The following is a 23,746-nucleotide window of genomic DNA, read 5'->3' as shown; positions in this document are numbered from 1 at the left end:
AAAGCATAAACAAGGAAAAAGAGGTAGAGGTGGTAGATTCGAGAGAGGCAGAGTTACATCTTATGGTGAAGGTGGTAGATCTAATAATTTTGTGTAGGATAAAGACAAATCTAAATGGAAGAATGATGACAAAGACAAGATTGAGTGTAAAGGTGGTAGCTCATACCGAGGAGGTACTAGATCTTACCAAGGAAAAGGTAATTCTTATCCTAGAGGTGGTTTTCATGGTAATTGTTTCAGATATGGTAAAGAAGGGCATAGATATTTTGAATGTAGATCTTCTGAAAGTGGGCAAAATAATAGAAATGTTGTGATTCAAGAAGACATTGAGAGTTCACCAAGTGGACCTGAGGCTGTAGAAAATTTGATGGTAAGAAGAACCTTATGTAATAAGGGAAGCGATGAGGAACCTATCCTTAGAAGAAGTCTTTTCAAGACTAGATGTAAGATGAATGAAAAATGTTGCAAGGTAATCATTGATAGTGGAAGTTCAACAAATTTGGTATCAGAAGAGTTGGTTACAAAGTTTTAGTTGTAGAGGCTAAAACGTCCCAAATCTTATCATGTTTGATGGATCAAAGATGAGCATAAGATATTGGTAAGTGAACAATGTGTTGTGAAGTTAGAAATTGGACATTACTTTGATGAAGTTTTGTGTGATATTATGCCCATGGATTGCTGTCTTATTTTGTTGGGTAGACCTTGGTAATATGATAGATATGTTGTTCATGATGGAAGATTGAATCAATATACTCTTTGGGTAAATGGGAAGAAATAGATATTGTTTCCTTTGATTGAAAGTACAGATGAGGTCAATTGTACTTCAATAAAAGTTTGCATGGTTAATGGAGACCAATTTGAAAAGGAAGTAAAGAAGAATCAAGTTTGTTTTGCTATAGTTCCTAGATGATGGAGTGTTGGTAGTAATGACCAAGCAGCAGAAATTGGTATGATAGCAAAAATTGTTGAATTGCTAAATAAGTATAAAGATATTATTGTTGATGACACTCCTAATGGTTTACCTCCAATAAGAAGCATAAGTCATTGTATGGATTTGATTCTTGGAGCTAGTTTTCCAAACAAAGCACCATATAGATTGACACCTATAGAGAATGAATAAATTAATCAACAAGTTATGAATTGTTGCAAAAAGGATTGATTAGAGAAAGTTTGAGTCCATGTGTTGTACCTATTGTATTAGCACCTAAAAAGAATGGAGAATGGAGAATGTGTACTGATTCTAGAGCTATCAACAAGATCACAATGAAATATAGATTTCCTATGCCAAGGATGAATGCCATAATGGATTGTTTGAGTGGAGTAAAGTATTTTACCAAGATTGATTTGAAGAGTGGCTATCTTCAGATCAGAATCAGAGAAGGTGATGAATGGAAGACTGCTTTCACGACAAAAGATGGTTTGTATGAATGGTTGGTAATTTCATGAGGTTGATGAATGAAGTTCTAAAAATATTCTTGGCTAATGGATTGAAGATGGACCCTGAGAAGGTTAAAGCAATTTTGGAGTGGCCTACACCTAAAAATGTGGGTGAGGTAAGATCATTTCATGGTTTGGCAAGTTTTTATAGAAAGTTTATAAAAAAATTTAGTGTTGTTTGTAATGCTATGACTAAGACAATGAGGGGAGATAAAAAGGAATTCAAGTGGACACATGGAGCTGATAAGAGTTTTGAGACTTTGAAACAAAAGGTTATTGAGTTACCTATATTAGCTTTGCTTGATTTCAATAAAGTATTTCAAGTTGAATGTGATGCAAGTGGTAATGCAATTGGAGTTGTATTAAGTCAAGAAGGTAAGCCTATTACTTTCTTTAGTGAAAAGTTGAATGATCCTAAAAGGAATTATTTTGTGTGTGATCAAGAGTTTTATGGTATTGTTCAATCTTTGAAGAAGTGGAGACAATTTTTGATTCCTAAGGAGTTTGTGTTGTATACTGATCATAAAGCTTTACAATACTTGGAAAGTCAACATAAATTGAATCAAAGACATATGAAGTGGGTTGAATATTTGCAAAATTTTACATTTGTCATCAAGCACAAAAGTGGAATTACTAACAAATTTGTTGATGCATTGAGTAGAAGACATTCTTTGTTGACCGAAATGAAGGTTGAAGTTCTCAGTTTTGATGAAATGAAAGAGTTGTATGATGCTGATCCTAATTTTTCTAAGGCATGGAGAGAGTGCAAATCACCAAATTTGATAGATCACATAAGTAAGTATGATGAGTATTTCATTCAAGAAGCTATGTTGTTCAAAGGCATTTAGTTGTTTATTCCTAGAAGTTTTATGAGGTTGAATATGATTAAGGAAAAACATAGTGGTGGATTGGTTGGACATTTTGAAATTGATTAGACATTGAGTTTGCTGAAAGAGAAGTATTATTGGCCACAAATGTATAAGGATGTTTAGAAATTTGTAAAGAGTTGTGAAGTTTGTCAAGTTGAAAAATGAGTGAGTCAAAATACTAATTTGTATACACCTATTACTATTCCTAAGAAACCTTGGAGTGATATCAATATGGATTTTATTCTTGGATTGCCTAAGACAATGAAGGGGTATGATTCCATATTTGTTGTAGTGGATACTTTTTTAAAGATGGATCATTTCATACCATGTAAGAGGACATCGGATGCTAAGCGTGTTGCTAAAATTTTTTGTAAAGAGATTGCAAGATTGCATGGATTACCAAGAAGTATTATTTTTGACAGAGATAGTAAGTTTGTTGGTTATTTTTGGAAGACTTTGTGGAAGAAGATGGGTACTGAGTTGAAGTTTAGTTCTACATTCCATCCAAAGATAGATGGATAGAAAAAGGTTGTAAATAGAAGCTTGGGTAATTTTCTGAGATGTTTAGTTGGGAATAAGCCAAGTAATTGGGATATGGTATTGGCACAAGCTGAATTTGCATACAATAATCATGTGAATAGGAGTACAAGAAAGACATCTTTTGAGATTGTTACTGGAATGAAGCCTATAAAAGTGTTAGATTTGAGAGATATTCCTAGTGAAGAAAAGAGAAGTGTTGTAGTAAAAGAATTTGCTGATTTTATGAAATCTTTGCATAAGAAAGTGAAGTTGAGGATAAAACAAAGTAATCAGAAGTATAAGGAGAACATTGATCAGACTAGGAGACATCATGATTTTCAAGTTGGTGATGAGGTGAGGGTTCATTTGAAGAAAGGAATATTTTTAGTTGGAACATACAGTAAGTTGAAGATGAAGAAGTTTGGACCTTGTAATATCTTAAAGAAATTTGACAGTGGAAATGCTTATGAAGTTGAGTTACCTAATGGCATGGATATATCTCCTATATTCAATATTGCTAATTTATATAAGTATAATGAGTTAGATGATGAAGTTTCTATATCATATGACTATCCTAAGAAGTAGATTGAAGAAGTTGAATAGATATTGGATAAAAGAATTGGTAAGAGCAAAAGAAGAAAAGATTATTATGAATATCTAGTGAAGTGGAAGAACAGACCTATGGAAGATGCTTCATGGATTTCTCAATCTGAGTTGGATTTGGCTCAACTTATGACATCTCAATGATCCAAGAGAATCATTTCTTCAAACCTTGGTTGTTTGATGCAGGATCATCCTAGGTTGCACTGCTATCCTGCATGTTTTTAGTTTTTGTCTTGTTGCTGAAACTACATTTTTTGGTTTTTGGGTGCATGTTTTAGACCTTATAACTAATTTTTCATAATGAATGAAGGGCTAAAAAATTCAAGGATTGAAGAGGGCCTAGAGCACTATCTATGTTCCATATTGTAAGTTCTTACCCCTTATATTTTTAGAGATCTGGCAATTCTTTTGGAACATCAATTTTTGGTAGTTCTATGTGATAGTTTTTTGTGCTAAACTTTCATAATGAATACACACTTTTCCTTGATGAATCAAACCTTGAACACTTAAGGAGTTGTATTGGACCTAGATATCTATCCATAGTTTTAAGCACAAGTTCTAACTCAATCAAAGCTAGGAGATATCATGATTTTTCTTGGACATCAATTTCAAGACAGTTAATTACTGATGCAGGCCTACTTGTGTATTTAATTTTGGTTTATTTTAATTTAATATTTGTTGAGAGACAAATTGTGGCTTCTCCATGTTCTAGAATGATCTGTAAGACATTTTGTCTAGTATAAATAGAGTGTTTAGGCTTAGAGCTAAGTACTTGGAGGCAGTTTTTGAAGAAGATTGCAAAGTAGAACTGGAAAGTATGAATTTGCTATTGGATCTTTGAATGTGAATGTATTTGTATTTGGTTGTAACCGAGAAGGCCTTATAGTTGGGTATGTATGAAGATATTTTGATGAATCAATAAAATTATTTCACTCTTCTTCCTCCTTTGGTTGATGTTCTTTGTGTTTTCTTCCATTGTGTTGACTCTTGCAGGGTGGTTTGGAGAGCTGGGTGTGCCATTGGCCCTAGTTTTTCCTATCCTTCCTTTCATCATATCTATGTGGAGAGTTTGGATGCATAGGAGATAGTTACATGAGGACTCACTTTAGAAAGAGAAATCCTACCAAAATATGTTATATATGCAAAGAACTTGGCCATCTAGCAAAGAACTACATGAATAGAGGTAACGTTGAAGATGAAAATAAATCAAAGGCTGACAAGATCAGGACTCAAATGAAACAACAATGGGTGAGGAAATTTTCAAAGAATTCAAGTGAAAATAATGAGGTTATTGACACCCAAGGCAATGGATTGGGTGATTCAATTATCTTTTCTTGAACAGGCGAGGAGATCGCCACAGCTATAATCAAATTCATATTCCACATCAGTTCTAGACATCCAAGCACAAAAGTTTAGATCAGCATATCAAATGTACTTGAACAAAAAGAAGTCATAGACTTGACTAAGTCATTATCTCTAACCATGTCACTCCTTAGGCCTAACTGAGCTATTAGACCTAATCGAGTTACCTCTTAAACCTAACTGAGTGAAGATGGACTCAGCCGAGTAATTGAATTAACTGAGCATGGTTAGCTAATGCTAGCCAAGCATTCAAGGGTTGAAGACCAAACTAATTAGATTTCATCTACCCAGGTATAGAGCATTAATCAAGCCCTACAATTGAAAAATTGATTAAAGGGAGAATTTGAAGTTTCACTTTTCACTAAAAATTTAGAGTTTTCAAAGAACACAACATTCCTGAAGCCCCCAAGGTGGTTCAAAGTAAATTTGTTGAAGGAAAGTCTCAGGCGAAGCCACCATCAAATCCTTCATCAACCGAGTAGTATGGTGGCTTCTTCTAGTGCAAAGGTCAAAAAGGGTTCATAAATGTTGGTAAAGAGTTCATACTACATTCCTCCAAAATTCAAGCTATATCCAACAATTTTTGAGGAGAAGGATCCATAAGGGGCACACTCGTCAATTTCTCCCAAGGTATTTCTCATTCATGATGGAAAATTGTTTTATCACTATTCTATTCAAGAATTAGGGAATTTTGATTTGGATCATACATACAGTACATTGTGTGAAAATGATGTGTTGAAGCCAAAATGCAAGCATCTGGAGGTCAAGGGTTTGACCCACATAATCAACATGCCAATTTTTTTTGAATCAAATGGATTAGAGTTATACTTGTAAGAATTTTCCTTAGAGAATAATTCACCTAAGACCAAGAAGCACAATAATGAGCACAAAAATAGACCAATAGAGTATGATCAGAATAACAATATGATATGCAATTCATTGTATAGTACACTAGAGTTTCCTATATATAAAGGTGTCTAAGATGCATCTAGAATATCTAGGAGTTAGCATTATGATAAGCCTAACAACTAAGCACATGTCCACAAGGAGTGAGTTATCCTCCATTAAGCACAAGAGTTAGTGCGATGATGAGAGGATAAGCCTACAGAGGTGTATCACATAAAATTATGTTGTAGACACCATGTGCTTAATTAAGAGTGTGAACAACTATGTTGTCAACATGACAACTTAGTTGATTATGCAAACTCTAGTGATGTAGACACCATGTGCTAAATTAGAGTTGCTTACTCCTATGTTGTCAACATGACAACTCATATGAGTACGTAACCTCTTAGGTGTCTAACCTAATAAATAATAAAATAATACATTTATCCTAAGAAAACTTAAGTAAAGTGTAAATAATAATTATTTACACCAACAATACTAAGTTGAGTTCGTCAAATGACATTCTGGTTGGAGAAAACCTATCCCATCAGGAAGAAGGTGATTCATAGAATAACTAGGTATCCTATGTTGGAGAATTCAAAGGCTATCAAAACCCTAGGATGGGAAAAATTGGCAAAGCAAACCCTAGCCGAATGGGATGGTTTAGGTATGAAACTGAACAATGTAACTAATATGGAAATAAAGTTTGGCATCCATTGCATAACACACAAAATCTACATTATTGTTTCCTCCAAATTATTCCATTTGACATCTAGAATATGACATCTTGATTGAGCTCAAACTTCCAAAAATTAATATCCACTCACTTGCTAGATCTAAGTGGTCTAAATCACTTCTAAATTTAACAAACATGATCGAGCTTGCTTCCTTAGCTAGAGGTATTAGTTTAGTTGTGCCTCTTGTTTCTATATATATAGGTTCAACTATTATTATGTATATATTAGTTTTATATTGTTTCAATTTAAATAATTTTAGTGTCTATTAAAACTTCTCTTGTAAAACTTTTAAGTATTGATGAGAAATACGTTGTAGATATATTAGTTTTACATTATTTCAACATCAAAATATTTTGGTGTCTGTTAAAAACTCTCTTGCCTCAAGAAATTGCCTCATTCTTTTCCTTCACTTAAAATAATAAACAACATCTTTGATCACCTAGTTGTTGTTTGAAATAATTACAATTGGTTTTTGGAATAAAAGAAGGCCTACTCTTTATTAGAAAGCAATGCATGCACATTAAATTGTTCATAATTATATGGAAAAAAGGGTTACATACAAAACCTTCAATTTGGTCGCCCCAATGTTCTTGCACCAAAAAACCCAACTATTGCTATGGTTTGCGTTGAATTTGGGTTATCGAAAACAACTAATGGGGGTCACCTATTTTATGCATGTTCATTATCTTTGTAAACACATAATAACAATGGAATTGTATTTTTTTCTATGCTTCCAATGCCATACCAAGAATTTGCAATGATAATGTGAGGACATTGTTGAGGAGGTAGATTACATTAAATTTGTAGTAGTTTCATACTCCACTTTAGCAACTCTACACCATCAAAATAAATGTTCCACGAAGGCAGGTAATCAAGTAGGATATAAGTCTGGTAATATGTGGAAAATGTCTACTTCCCCACTATTGCATTGTACATCCTTTCTTTGGGAGAAACCAACATTTTATTGAGTTTTTGTTTGACAACACCCATTAAAAAATGTATTTCTCTTTTAATTTTATATCTGGATTGGAATACATTTTGATTTAGAAGGTAAAAAATAGCATATGTAAAATCATAATTATCTAAGAGGACAAAAATTACAATTGATATTTTTACTAATATTGAATTTTCTTTGCTACCTCTTGAGTATAAAGTCTATTTCAGTTTTAAGAAATGATTCAATCTTAGGAGTGATTCTTGTGAGAACCAATTGAAAAATTTAGATACAACACTAATAATGCTTGATTTTTATGAAAATAGTCTCTCTTTTATTATTATATTCTATTTTCTACATTGATGTCATAAAATATTTGATTTGCTAAAAACATTATGAAATTGCATATTCCTATAATTTAGAAACTGTTGCTTTAGAATTTTGTGCCTTTCCTCACAACTATAACAGGGTTTTACTATTGACATAGGCCATTAAAATGTGTCATTTGTAATTTACATAAATAGTATACTTTGGTATTTTGAAGGGCTCATAAGGTCAAAATCATTATGCAATATTAATTGCTAATCTCATCTAATACTTTAAATACATATCCTAACACTCTCTTTATATATCAATCTCACTATCTCTATATCCCTCACTACCTATCTCCATGTATTTGTTCTCATCTCTATCTTTATCTTTCTCTCTACTTTAAACTAATTACCCTATTTGTAGGAATTTTGACGCTTTGAGTTTCTTGTTTAAGATTGGCAAGTTTTTGTTGCAATGTGTTTGATAAATAAATAGAATACGAAATATTTTTGACTAAAAAAAGCATTAAGATTTACATGATTCATTTTATAAAGTCTCTACAAAGAGAACTAAGGTGAAATTCAAAGTCAATATACATTACACTAAAAAAAATTTTAAAAAAAAGTTTATTATATGCACATATTTCTATTTAAAGTTAAAAGAAACCTGTAGGGTTGAATTTAGTAGGCTAGTTCATAAGGCTTTCATGATAGTTATTCAAGTTCAAACTCTTTAGGTGAAATCATAGTACCCAAGTTTTTGTGTGATGTTTTCTTGTAGCTTGATGATCAACAATTAAAAATAGTTAGATGGATCTTAAATCCAAACTTGATTATTGAATTGCATTTAGTTAGAACAATCAAATGGACTACTCAAAAAGTTCAATTTGACTAATTTTTTAAATCTAATTTACCTATCCAAAACTAATATAATATCTAAAAGTTCAATAATTAAAATATTCTTCATAATTGGACAACTATAACAAAATTTTAAAACCAAACAATGTAAGCTGCACGTCATCTTCAAAAGCTCAAGTTCTTATTCCTCCTTTTGAGACTACACAAACTTTCAACATTTTTAGTCTAAAGCGTAATCCCTCATACGCCATGAAATAATTAAATAAAAATAAAATATAAACCATATAAACATGCCCATTCCTTTTGAATATAAATAGGGGAGAGGACCCAATACTTGAACGCATTCCAAAATTTGTGATAGAAGTTGTTCACTTAATACCTATACTTATTGACTTAATGTCCAATTTTTTTGACAACACTGTACCAATAATTGTGATGCTAACTACCCAAAATTGAATAAAATGTACCTTTAGTTATAAAAATTAACCAATGACGTAATGCCACATCAGTTGTTCAACTATGAGTACCCTTTATGCACGACCATTGGTCTCACTTTTTTTTGGGCTGTTTTAGACAATTTGGCAAAAAGCATGCTGATGTGGCATCATAATGGGTGACATGGACTTGAAACATTAGTTATAAGTAGATGACTCACCAAGTAACCTGCTATAAAAAATTGGGAGCGATTTGAAATTTTTATGTAGAGTTTTGATAAGTGCAAAGTTAGAGTGTTCAAGTATTGGGTTCTCTCCCCTATATGTGTGCATTGTGTAAACCCTTTTAATAAATAAATAAATATGGGTCATCAAAACTATGTTTGAATGTAATGTGTACATTTTTGGCCATCGTAATGTTAAAAAGAAATCAGAAAATTCAAAATTTTAAAGTTATTTTATTTTATTTTAACATGCTCTTGACCAATCCCAAAAGCTGTCACAAAAAAAAAATGAATGACAAAAAATGTATAACTGGTTTATAAATTGGTTTTACTATTTAAAACATTCATTTGATGAGAAATATTGATATTTTATTTGTGACGTAGTTATTCTGTACAGTTGACCAATTTTCAAAAAATTGAAAACATCATGAATTTTTTTGAAACTTTTATCTTTATGATTTGCATAATTTGTAGTTGAAAACAACAAAAGAATTTCTAAAAAATTTGAAACAAAATTATTCTCATGAATCTGAAAAAAAAAAAGTTTGACTTTATTTTCTTTAGTACATCTTATCCCTTTTTTTGTCCAATGACATTGAAATGGGAATATTTAAATTAGCATCGAAATCTTTAAACTGTCGTTCAATATAGCCTACACAGAATAAAGGGGACTGTTACCAGGCAAGATCCCATTTTTTCTTCTTCTTTATTCTCTTGTTTCTTTGCTCTTTGACTCTATTTTATTAACCAGTTTTGTTTTGGCTTTTGAAACAGGGCACCCGCTATGCTGAACATTGTGGGAAACTTATTAGCGAGGTAAAAGACATGTTCAACCATGAAAAAGATGTTTCCCAACTTCTTTCCTTGGTTGATAGCATTGAACGCCTTGGAATAGATCGACATTTTCAAGAGGAAATAAAATAAGCCCTTGATTTGGTTTACAGGTTTGTTTCTATTTCTCCTTATTATAGCAAGCCCATCAATAAGGTTATTGTTATTATTACAAGTACATAACATTTTATAATGCAATTCAATGCAATGCAGGAATTGGGGTGAATGCCAAAAAGATCTCAACACCACAGCCTTGGGCTTTCGGATTCTCAGGCTCCATAGATACTCTGTTTCTCCAGGTATTTACTATTATTAAAATAACATATTTTTGTTTATGTTTATGTTTGATCAAAACAAATATCAAGTGTTCTAAAATGTGTACTTATATTTGATCTGATCTTATTGTTCACTTGATATAATTTGACAGGAGTATTGGGGACGTTTAGAAGAGAAAATGGGGACTTCTTCTGCTCCACCGCTGAGTCAGAGGAGGAGAAAATCAAGAGTATTCTGAATTTGTACAGAGCTTCATATATTGCTTTTCCAGGCAAGAAAATTTTAGATGAGGCCAAACAATTCTCTACTTCATATTTAAATGAAGCTCTACAGATGAAAGGGATAAACTCCTACCTTTTACATGAGGTAAATTATTGTTAAATTCAGATAAAGACACAAATGTATACCATTAAACTTAAAATTTATTAGCTCTAATGCGATCATATTCATATATGTGTGTGTGTGTGTGCAGATATCAGTGAATCTGAGGTATGCATGGTATACACTTCTGCCCAGATTGGAAGCGAGGAAATACATTGAAATCTACAGGGGAAAAAAAAGAATGGGCCAGGTACTCATCTACTCTACTCCCTTATTTCCATCCCCATGCAAGTTTAAAGGATAACAACCAAAGGCTGCAAAACAATTCAATGTATATATTACTCAAATTTTAACTTTAATGTATATTTGTTTTTAGGGTGGAGGATAATGATAAGCTTTTAACTCTAGCAAAAATGGACTTCAATGTGATTCAATCACTGCATCAGCAAGAGCTTAAAGCTTTCTTGAGGTCAGTTCTACTTTGTATCTTATGTGAGACTGATAATAGATTTTATAATGAAGTTAACTTTGTTTTTACTGTATTTAAAGAAGAACCTTTTTTATATTACATTTGGGTTATTAAGGTTTTAATTAACATTCTTCTTTTCAATTGGATGTAGCATTTTAGATGGTGGAGGGAGTTTGGTTTGCCTAATGTAAATTTTGCTCGCCATCAACATGTTGAATTTTTCTTTATGGCATGTGCAATTTGTGAGGATGAGAAGTATTCTACATTTGGATCGAGTATTGCCAAGTCTTGCGTACTTGCAACATATTTGGATGATACATATGACATATATGGAACATTTGATGAACTAGAACTACTCACACAAGCAATTAAGAAGTAAGTGATAAATCAATACTTATGTTGTCGTAACTAACAATAATTGTGTGTAAGATTGTAACAAAAAGCTATTGTTTTTTTTAGGTGGGATCCAACATCTATAGAGCAGCTCCCCAAATGCATGAAAATTATATACATGGTTTTGTATAATGGAATCAATGAAATGGATCAAGAAGCTCAAAAGTTTCAAGGCCGAGAGACTCTCTCCCATGCTAAAGATGTGGTATGACTATATGTAATGCATCACCAAATTTATTTCGTCTCATTTTCTTTTGTTTTGGTAGTCAAAAGGGGCCTAGACATTTTATTTTTGCTTTCTAATGAATCAATCAATTTTTTTGTTTGACTCAATTGTATTGTTTGTTTACATAGTGGGAAACTTATATAGATGCCATGCTACAAGAAGCTAAGTGGAATGCTACAAAACATGTACCAACATTGGTAGAACACATAGAGAATGGAACAATTAGTTCAAGGAAACGCCCAACTACATTGCAAGATATATTAACAATAGATGGAATTATTCCAGAAAAATCTTTCATAGAATTTATCCATCAAGGTTTGACAATCTTGGAGGCTTTAGCCTTCGAGTAAGAGGTGACATCAAATCCTTTAAGGTGTGTATTGATTTTATATTTGACATTCTTAAGATTTGATTTATATGCACATAAAGTGAAAAATGAGCTAGATCCAAGCATAATTTATTTACCTTTCTATGAATTTGTTCAATCCTTGGTTTTGCAGGGTGAGGTAGACCAAGGAGAAACAAATTCATCCATAGTGTCCTATATGAAAGATAATCCAGGATCCACTGAAGAAGATGCCTTAAATTATCTTGAGAATTTATTAGATGAACAACACAAAGAATTAAATTGGGAGTTTCTAAAGCATGATGGTGTTCCAACTTGTAGCAAGGATTATTCTTATGATGTCACAAGGGGTTATCTACATTTCTACAATGAGAGAGATGGATTTAGTTTTGCATATCAAGATATACGAGATCATGTAAACCAAATCCTAATTGAACCTGTAGCCATGTAACTTCTCGATGTAGTCAACCAATGTCTATAATCACATTTAAATCTCTCTTTAGTTAACTAAAGACATTTATTAGTATCAATAAAATTTTAATGAGTATTCCTTTCTAATGTCACTGAGTTAAATACCATTCCTATGATGCAGTTTTAGTGGTAGATAACCATTTTAAAATAACTATAAGAAATGTATGCTCATTGGTTATAATAAATGTTATAGTTCTTATTAAATTTGATGCTTCATAAGCAACTACTTTTATGGGTTATTTTAAGATACTAAAAACTTAATATGTTCATTTCAATAGCAACATAGGTGCTTATTGGTTAGGATAATGGTGACAATTCTTATTGAATTAATATAAAAGAGGAAAGTTATTTAATGGATTTTGTTTAAATATTAAATACACCTAGTTTGGTCATTTTAGTAACAACAATTATGGTACAAATTTAGATAAGTTATAGCTAAACAATGTATAAACCTTGCCTACAAGAACATAGAATCATCCATACAATCATGAATAAATAATCCAAGACTTAAATAATAAATAATCCAAGCATAATAGAATAGAATAAAATCTTAATTTTAAAATGAATATTGATCTTGAATAGAAATTTGCTCATCCTAATATATAAAATAAATTCTTGCAACCTATGAAATGAGTTGGGCTCCATATAATTTTTTAAAATGTTTGTTTGAAATTGAGGTCCATTGAGCTTGAACCCGAGCACTGTGTGAGTAAAATAATATACAAGATTGATTTATGTAAGAATTTTCCTAAGGCAATGAATCTAATGCCAGGATCTAGAAAAAAAGAGAGACAATGTTGATCAAATGAGAATCTCAACAACGATCAAATGATAATGGAAGAATACATCATAGATGTGCCTCAGTACATAGGCAATGCATGATAACTAGGAGAGATTCAAGTGATAAGCTATAAACTAGACAAGGTTTAACCACATGTCCACCAAAGGTGGATCATCCTCCATTGTGCAAAAAAAATGTGAAACAATGAGAGGATGATAATGTGTTGAGAGCAAAAAGGGGGATCTTACAAACAAAGAGGTGTGGGATAACAACTAAGAGTAAGTGGATTTCTCCTATACAATGTTCTCAAATAAAATGCAAACTCTTGTGTGTCTTAATGATAACTAATACACACATGCATTATCCAAGTAAACTTAAGTAAAGTATAATTAGTAAATTTTAATTACACCAACACCCCCCCCCCCCCTTAAGTGCAACTTCAAAGGAATGCACTTAATCTTACAAAATCTAGATGATAATGTATGATGAACACCCACTATCTATAATCCAATCAGTCTTTTCTTTTCAATTTGTGATACTAGTGCTTTTTCTTCTCTTATTTCTTCTTCTTCAAGACTTTCTTCCTTAATATCTAAAAAAATCTTATTTCATTATCCTCATTATCATTATCATACATGAAATTTACTATCTTAAAATCAACTTCATCATCCTCATTAACATAGAAATAATCCATAGGTACTCTTGACTTGTAGGGCTTTCTAGGCTTAAAGTTATTTTCTATATAAGGATATTTATAAGAATAATGACCAAGTTCTACATCTTGGTAAACAATAATTTTGTTACCTTAAGGCTCTCTCTTCATAAGTAGAGAAAGCCCTTCTCTAGTCTTCTTGTCTTCAACCTCTTTTTCTTGGCTACTACTGGCATAATGTCCACTTGTGCTTGCACTCCTTGTGAATATAGGTATGTCCTTCTATACGCTAAAAGCTATCTCCACCTAGGAAACTCTTCGTTATGTCTCATTCATAATTCAAATGGCTGTAATCTTGCAAGAATATTATCCTTTGTATAGTTAGTTTTAAAGGGAATAACTTGTTCAATCATTTGATCTCTCTAATGATAAGCAGGTGTCAAAGTCTTCAAAAATTTTCACACAATCTCATCTTCTATTTTAGATCCACTGCAACTTCTAATTCCAACAACAATCTCTAATATTCTAGAAAAATAGCCTCTTGTAGTTTTATCTTCATGCATCTTTACATCTTGAAACATACATATCAAACTTTGTACTCTAGCCTTATTAGCATGTTCATCACATTCAAATATTTTATGTAAAGCATTCCAAATATAATTAGCAAGTCTTAAAGATTTTACCTTGCCATATTCTTCTTTAGGAGGAGATGATAATAGAGATTCTCTAGCAAGCATATCATGCATTAATAGGTCTTTTTCAAGTTATTCACAATTGGTAAGCTTGTCTTCTCTTATCACCTCATTTACATTTGATGTAACTAGCCAATATTACAGACCCATGCACAATAGGTAATTTCTTATCTTTTCCTTCTAGTTGTCATGATTGATTCCATCAACCTTCAAACTTTATTTTATTTGAAATAAAAGTCCATGTATTTCCAAAGTTTCTAAACTTCTCTTTCAAAGACCTAATGCTTTGATACCAACTATTAAAAAGTAAAGTCCACCAAGATAACTAAGAGGGAAAGGGGGGGTGGGGGGTTCGTGAATCATTTATGTGCTTAAAAACAACTCTCACTATATTTACTAATTCTAAAACATACAAACAATTGATAACCATCCACAATAACACCAAATATCTTATCTAGGGAAACACTTGATCAGAGGGAACCCCAATAGGAATGATGCCCACAAGATGATGTAATACTATAAAAATTCCTTGTGAAAGGATAGACCTTGTTAGAAGTAAGTGAAATATAATTTGTAAATAAGAGTCCTTGTTAGGATATTTCAACCTTATTAGGAGTTGTGTCGACCCTATTAGGAGTTGAAAGAAGGATAACTGAACCCATTGTCCAAATACCCTCAAAAATAGTCTCACTAGACAATCTTTTGAATAAGCATATCCAAGATCTCTAAATTGACTAAACAACAACACCTTTACCAATACAATTTATTTGAAACTTACAATACATCCACAACAAAAATCTCTTCTTTGATCAAATAAATATTTGCATTCAGGCTCACATACACAATAATCATCCACACTATATCACATTTTCAAGTTCTCATAGCAAAATGATCTTTCTAATTATTTCAACCAAGGAAATAATATTTCCTTTATACCAAGTCCTAAAGAAAGTATTGAGTCATCCTCAAGGATTTCCCAATTTATAATAATAATATAAGATATCTTTAAGATGTTACATTACATGTTGTTATGGTTTCACAAAACAAACCCCATTTTTTACTTTGGAAATGGGGACCCCTTTTTTTTGGCTCACAAAAGTTCGATCCTTAGAATAGAGTATCTTCCAAGGTGCCTTAGGGAGTAGAAATTTTGTAGTTTGAGTTTAGGAGTCTGGTTAGTTAGCATCATTTTTTTAACCCCTAACACTAGTATACTAATGTTTATCTTTTGTGTACGTCATCATGGCATCCTCATCATCCATAGTACAAAAAATTACCATGGTATTACATGTGCATTTCCAAAATAGATGCCTTGGGATTTTAGATAGAAGAAGTAGAAGGAGTTCAAGTATATGACAATGTTGGGCTATAAAGAGGGCATAAATCATCAAAAATATCAAGAATAAGTACACTAGAGTGCTCCCAAACCCAGTCTGTGAAAAACCCAAAAACCATTTTCAAACTCAGAACTTTGATTTTTGTGTGAATTGAGCACCTTGTGCACTTCCCTAAAGTTGTGTAGGTGCGCTTTTGTCAAGGTGTGTTTTTGTCAAGGTGCCCTTTTCTCAAGGTGCACTTTTTGAAGGTGTACATTGTAATTTTGAATATGCATAAGTTGGAGGATTCCAGAAGTTGTGCATGTGCATAATTTGATGATTAGGTGAAAGAATTACATCTAGAAGGTGCACAGCTGCACATGTGTGAATGTACGAAGGTGCACAATTCTAAAAATTCTTGAAGATGCTCAAAGTCCCAAAGATGCTAAGATGTGCAAGTGTGCAATTTTATAAAGTTTTGAAGAGTAAAGTGCATAGGTGCATTAGGTGGAAAAATGGGCCTAAATCATCAAAAAGATCAAAATAAGTACACAAGAGTGATCTAAAACCCCATTTGAGAAAAACCCAGAAATTGTTTTCAAAACTAAGAACTTTGATTTTTTTGGTGAATTTAGCACCTTGTGCACTTCCCTGAAGGTGTGCATCTACGTAGGTATACAATTTTCCACGGTGCAATTTTCTCTAAGGTGTGCTAACAATTTTTGAAGAAGGAGTACATCGACAGTTATCTCCTAGATGCTATTTTAGAGCATTCTATATATCAAAAACACATTTTGATGGTAGTTCACCTCCTATAGACACCTAGAGAATGTTGAGCTTCTATTTTTAGAAATCCCAACTCATTTCATGGCCTCTATATTTTTATCTCCTTCTTTTATCATTTTAAGTCATGCAAATGCTCATGCACCCATTAATTGATATAAACAAGGGTGGAAACCTACTTAGCACCATTTTAAAGAGTCAGTGTGTATGTAATTAGCATTATTTTATTAGTTTTTAAGTATGAGTTTGTGTTAGAAGAGCTCTCACTCCTAACAAAAAGGGAGGAGAGGATTTATTTTAAATACATGGATGTAATATTTACTCTGGGCCATTATTTTGATGCAATAGTATATGTTATTGGTGCTCTCATTCTGAGTGTAGTAAACCTTGTTAGAGTGTGTTATTTTTGTGAATGCATGTTCATGAATAATAATGGAACCAATGGTTTTATTGTGTTTTTATGATTGTGCGACCTTTTAGTTATAGTATTTTCCTTATGTTAATGAATTTTTTTTGTTGTGACAAATTGGAGGAAGGATCATCTATTGTTCTTGCATAATGTCTTGTCTCACATGAGTGCACTCTCCATGGCCTCATGATTTGATGAAATGTGAAACATCTTTCAGTTTATATTGAGTTTTCATTGACAATTATGTTAGTGAAGTTGAGGAAACACTTCTCCTGATTTCATTGGTTTCCTATCTAATACTTTTGATGACTTAATTCACAGACGTGTTGTTAGTATTGGCTTATGTTTGTTAGGAATTTCCTTTTTAGTTATTTTTTTAATCTCTTGTTACTCTATCTATGTTATTTTCTATTCAAAAACTTGGTTAAAATAGGAATTCATATAATTACATTCATTGTCAAACAAAAAATACAAAAATATCTCTTTTTTGGTTATATTTCATATAGCAACAGATTGTCCAAGTTTGGTTCAAACTAGCAAAGTCCTCCTTGTGAACATACACATTTATCTTCAATTGAGTTAGGTCTAGTCGGTTGCAAAACCCACCTAGAACCTTGGAGTTGGTCCTTGATTAGCTTTTCAAGAGAGGGGTTCAAAAGGACCCCTTTTGTTCAACATCATGCAAAAAAATAGCTCACACATATTGCTACATTACATTTATACTCATTCTACAATGATTTTTACCGTAGTTGACTCATAGGAAATAATGCTCTTAATAGTCTTCAACAAGTCAACTAAAACTACATATTTTATTTTTCCTTTTAGAACATGGCATCTTTAGTATGTCTCTAACCATCTTCAAACATGCTTAACCATATCTTTGTCAAAAGATATAGTTATTTTACCCGTACTCACTTTCCAAAAACTCTCTCTAAAAGAAACCTCCAGAAAAATTTGCATAACTTTACCAAAACTACAAATCTCTTTTTGTGAACATAGATACAACATCATGATAGGCTCCTAGAGATACCTTCAAGTGCACATAACTTACTTTGTTGGCCATTGACCACACCAAATAATTCCTCCTTTCTAACTCCAGAACTCTTCATAGCATAAAGTATATATTGACATCAATGAAAAACTCTTTCATAAATGCAACTCATAAGCTCTAGTATTGCTAACATACTCCCTCATATGAATACCATCAACATTCATGTTAACACACAATATATTGACATCAATGACAAACTCTTTCATAAATGCAACTCATAAGCTCTGAAGTATGTCTCTAGTATTGCTAACATAATCCCTAATAGGAATACCATCAACATTCATGTTAACACACATTTCACAATGATATTTTGTTTTTCAAGTTCTACATAAAAACTATAAATGTGTAGTCTCAAGTTCATATGTCACCTTAGTAAGTTTGGATTTCAGATCTACATTCTCAAATATCAAATCCAATCGACTCTTTTGTTCATCTTCCATTATGCTCATCTTCAATGTCATATCTCTAATTCATTCCTCAGAATTTCATTCTCCTTTTCAAGTATTTTAGCTAACTCATGATCCTTGATTTGTTCAAGTTCTTTCTTGGATCTCGCACTCTCAATCTGATCTTTCAACTTTTGAATAAATATTATAGTTGAGGAAAGCTCAACCCATAGCTCCCAAAAATCACTTGCATGAAAACACTTATCACAAAAAAGAGAGAAGCAAAGCTATGGAGGCTCAAATTCAAAGATTTTTGATAGAGGAGACATTCTTGATGTCCTTGAAAGAGAAATTTCTATTGAATTAAAATGTAAATTATAAAGAGAGATCAATCCTTATAAAAAGAAGATTAGAATGTTGATAGAACAAAAGATTTAAATTGTCTACATATAAGTTTAAGTATCATGGGACACTACATTACTTTATAAAATGAGTTCAAAACCCCAAAAGTTAACTAACCTAGGTTGCATGATAATAATTAATAAAAGAATTAATTATTATGTGCCTAAAGTTTAGCTTAAGTAAAATAGAGATAGCAAGTGACTTAATGATTAAATATAAATGATTTAATTAATAAGAAAACACCTTATTACTCTAACACCCCCTTAAAATAAACTTAGGGAGTAGCTAAAAACATAGAAAATGCTACTAAAAGTAAATTTATGTCCTAGCAACAAGGCCTAATGAGATACCCAATCATAACCAAATCTCTATAAAGTGGAGAAATAGAGAAAACCACACAGGAAAAACCCTAATCCAAGAAGATATGGAAAGAATGTTGAAAGATGAGTGAAGGACTACAAAAGCCTCCAAACTAGAAAATGTCCTAGAAGATACGAACAAAATGATGATCATGAAGAACACCACTAAAGCATGAAGAAAATGCAAATCTCTATTGAAAAGTAACTATTGATCTAAATAACCTCCATTGAAATAGAACCTAACTAGGTCGAGAAGACTTTAATATACATGAGTTCCCTCAAAAGAATTTACTTGAACCTAGAGACAAAAAAAAAATTGAAATCAAAGATATAGATGACATAAAACACCAAATCCTGAAGAGTTGATCAATTTAACATGAAAGGATACAACCAAAGTAGGAATTAAAAGAAGATTTTTTATATGGAAAATGATCTATTTCATCCAAATGTATAGGTACCTAGCCACTACATCCACCTAGTACATAGAAACAAATACTAAGTACATAGGTCACTCCATCAAACCAAAGATGCATAAGAACCAACAACAGAACCTCCCAATGAAGATAAGGGTGAGGTAATAGGAAACTAGAGCAGTGGGCCAATAGAATTGCATTTCAAGGAACTATAATCAAGATGCACAAAAAAATACATAATGTTGTTGTGAGTTGATCAATCTCAAATACACGCCAAGATGCACTTATGTTACAGAAGGGACACTCTCTTGAAGAAGGCAGATGGAAAAAAAAGGAAAAATATCAAATCCCCTATGGAACTTAATTAGAGTAGTGCATGTACAATAAAGCACAAGATATGGTAGATCTCAAGAATACAATAATCTGTATGAGTGTCCATAGATTCCACTACTCAAATTAGAAGGAAAAACAAGGCAAAACAACTAAAGTGAAAATACAAATGGAATATGGTAGTGCATTTTCATAAAAATGCTACAAAAGATGTCAAAAAAGATCAAAAGAGACATATGGTTAGTATAGTAGATAGTACAAACCATAACAAGTCATCCCAAGCAACGAAAATAATCCTCAGACCTTAAACAACCAAGATATCCACCATAGTGTGAAAATGAAGAAAATTGAATAGAATGTACATGGAATATAATTTGGCACCAATTTTACTAGAAATAGCTTAGAATGAGCTTTCCAATGATATAAAGTTTCGAAAAAAAGAGTCAAGATGCTCATGATATGACTCTCAAAGTGCATAATAGAACCTCAAACTTTGACTGCATAAATAGACAACCCATCTACATCAAAATAAAAAATAACCTACACCATTGCAATGGTTTTGGAAAGATATTTTTGATGATATATGATTTATCAAAAAATAACTCTGTACGCCCAAGATATGACCAAAAAACCATCAACAACTTTTTAGGATGAAATAAATCAAAGAGATATCAGTTTAAAGGTCATCAAATTTCAACTCAAGTTGATGATGTTAGTGACCTACACATGCCTCAGCACTTGCACTGACATGTGTCAGTGTTGCTGATGTTAGTATAATTTTTGCATGCACTTTTTTTAGTGTTCTTTTTTTTTTTTAAAGAATGTTTTTTATTGTAAAAGCATGAAAATTTTGTAAATAAAAGTTTTGTGCTCCAAATTCTTACTAAAAGAAACCTCTGAAATTTTTATTTCTTTTAAATAAATAAATTACCACCTTGGGAAGCATACTTAGGTCTGGGGGCAAAATAATTGCGTTACCAATCAATTTGTCCAAATTGGATGTCTTGTATGGAAATGAGGGTTTTTGGTCACTCTAAGATCAATGGTGACATTTGTTTGGGCTCAAAGTGACCATAAAAATAAAAAAAATTCCTTAGATCCAATAAAAAATCCTTTAAAAAAAAATATGAAAAACCAAGGCCAAAGCTCTCATGAAGAGAATAGAGGCATGAAAGTTTGAATCACTAATACCATGTTGAAGTTGAGGAAAGCTCAACCCACAACTCCCAAGAAACACTTGCATGCAAATACATGTCATGGAAAGAAAGAAGCAAAGCTATGGAGGCTTGAATTCACATATCCATGATCAAGGAGAAATTTTTTATGTGCAAAAGAGAAATTTCTAGTCAATCTAAAAGTAAATTAGAAAGAGAGATCAATCCTATCAAAACCCTAAAAATGTATCTAACCTAGGTTGCTTGATAATAATTAATAAAATAATTAATTATTATATTCCTTAAGTTTAGCTTAATTAAAAAAAAGATAATAAGTGACATAATGATTAAATCAAAATAATTTAACTAATAAGAAAATACCTTATTATTCTAACAATAAAGTCTTGTGTGTCTTTAAGCTCGATCTTCAACCTGTTTCTCTCATTAGTAACTGAATTTAGTACCTCAAGATTATTTTGCAAGTGTATTGAATCCAGAGTGATCTCCCTCAACTTTATAAGCTTCTTCTAAGTAACTACACTCTAATACCAATTGTTAAAAAATAAAGTTATCTAATATAACTTAGAAGGGAAACGGAAGGGGGTCAATCAATTATATGTTTTAAACAATTTTTTGCCCAACTATGGATATCAATTAGAAATCTTAAACTTGCATACATCAATAAAATATAAACCAAAACCATGCACAACATAAACAAACTCATAACACAATATTTTGTTAACTAGGGAAACCTTGGCGAAGGGAAAAACCCAGTAGATATGGTACCCATAAATTATTCACTAATCAAAAGTATCTTGTGAAAGATATTGACCCTATGAGGAGTCTATTGCATGCATATAGTGTATCTATCATTATTAGAGGACTAGATCTTGTTAGAAGCCTCAACCCTATTAGGAGTTGTTATTACAATACAAAACACAAGGTGAGCCCACTGCCCAAATATGTATGTATAACCTCACTAGTTATATAGAATAGATACAAAACCTTCACATTGTTGATATATTCAATATTTGATTTATCCTTATAGTTCCTCTTCACACATCTTGTAGACAAAAGCTCTTCTCTTCTCTATACATAATGTTCATATCCATATCAATCATAGAAAGTGTGCATATAACCATTATACCATTAAGATACAATGAAATACTTCTGCTACTATATTTTACACTTATTTATGATGATCGTTCATTACTCAAGTCGACAAACTTTTGCCAGACACTGGACAAAACTAGTCATTGTTGAATGAGCATCAAACCTTTTAAAGTTGTTAGTCTATGTCAAACACTTGGGACCTTTTTCCATCAGAAGACTATGGGGAAGTCAATGGCCATGAGATTAACTTGACTAACAACTTTTTCATCGAGGGTATGGAATTCTTGTCAGAACATATACTACATTCATCAGTAAGGCCTAATAGAATGTAGGGCATCATCATTGGAGTGAACATCGTAGATTATTGCATTGACATCATAGTTTTGACAACATGTACATTGTATAATTGTGTTAGAAAAATGATTCAGGAATTAACAATCTTCATGTTTATAGTGGTTTTAATATTCTTCCATTGTGAACTAATTTCTTAAGGGTTGACTTGAAAACTACATAGAAGTTCTAAAATAACACACACATGATTAGATGAGGAGTGTTAATTGTACAAGTAGAATATATCCAGCCTAAAATCACAATATGGTAATGAGAATCAACTTAGAGACATTTACACAATATGGTAATGAGAATCATCTCTTGTGTAAATGTCTCTAAGTTGATTCTCATTACCATATTGTGATTCTAGGCTAGATATATTCCACTTGTACAGTTAACACTCCTCATCTAATCATGTGTGTGTTATTTTAGAACTTCTATGTAGTTTTAAAGTCAAGCCTTAAGAAATTAGTTTACAGTTGGAGATGTTATACCACTATGAACATGAAGATTTTAAGTTCCCAAATCATTTTCTTGACATAATTATACTATGCAAAGGTCATCAGACTTCCAACAAAGAGCACTAGCATGATTTGGAAGTTTAAAGAATATAGAATAATAAGTAATATGAAAGCACAATATGGATGATAAGGAAGGCCTTGTTGAAATATGTCTTTCATCTAAATTAGTAATAGGTAATGATAATGAGGAATGTAGTCCAACACCTAAACCTATTGCTCAACAATATTAGATTATAAGTTATCTTAAACAAATTAGCTTCAAGTGATGACTTTCTTTGTGGAGAGGATATTCCTATAAGTTTTCCATCTATCATGAAAGAAGGAAGTTTTAACAATAATACAAAAGCTTTAGTGGCTATTAGACAAGACCTTTCTACTATGACACATGGTTATGGAGATACAATTATGATCGAATCCTTGCAATACTAACAACTCCTTCAAAGGATGGAACCTTTAGTTGTGAAAATTCTAGTGAATCTCTCATGAATGATGCAATTGATATTGATAGAAGCCTAAAGGATATCCTCCAAGAGGAAGAAGGTTGATCA

At 31.9% G+C, this 23,746-nt stretch overlaps 1 pseudogene; it reads left to right on the top strand.

Moving 5' to 3' along the window:
• The first annotated feature begins 926 nt into the window (after positions 1 to 926).
• LOC149577083 (alpha pinene synthase, chloroplastic-like) lies at positions 927 to 12,486 on the top strand (annotated as a pseudogene).
• The last annotated feature ends 11,260 nt before the right edge of the window (positions 12,487 to 23,746 follow it).

Source organism: Cupressus sempervirens, chromosome 1, assembly GCF_028749045.1.
Source record: "Cupressus sempervirens isolate cs-2001-9-10 chromosome 1, ASM2874904v1, whole genome shotgun sequence".
Taxonomy (NCBI): domain Eukaryota; kingdom Viridiplantae; phylum Streptophyta; class Pinopsida; order Cupressales; family Cupressaceae; genus Cupressus; species Cupressus sempervirens.
This window is presented reverse-complemented; position numbering and strand designations above follow the sequence as displayed.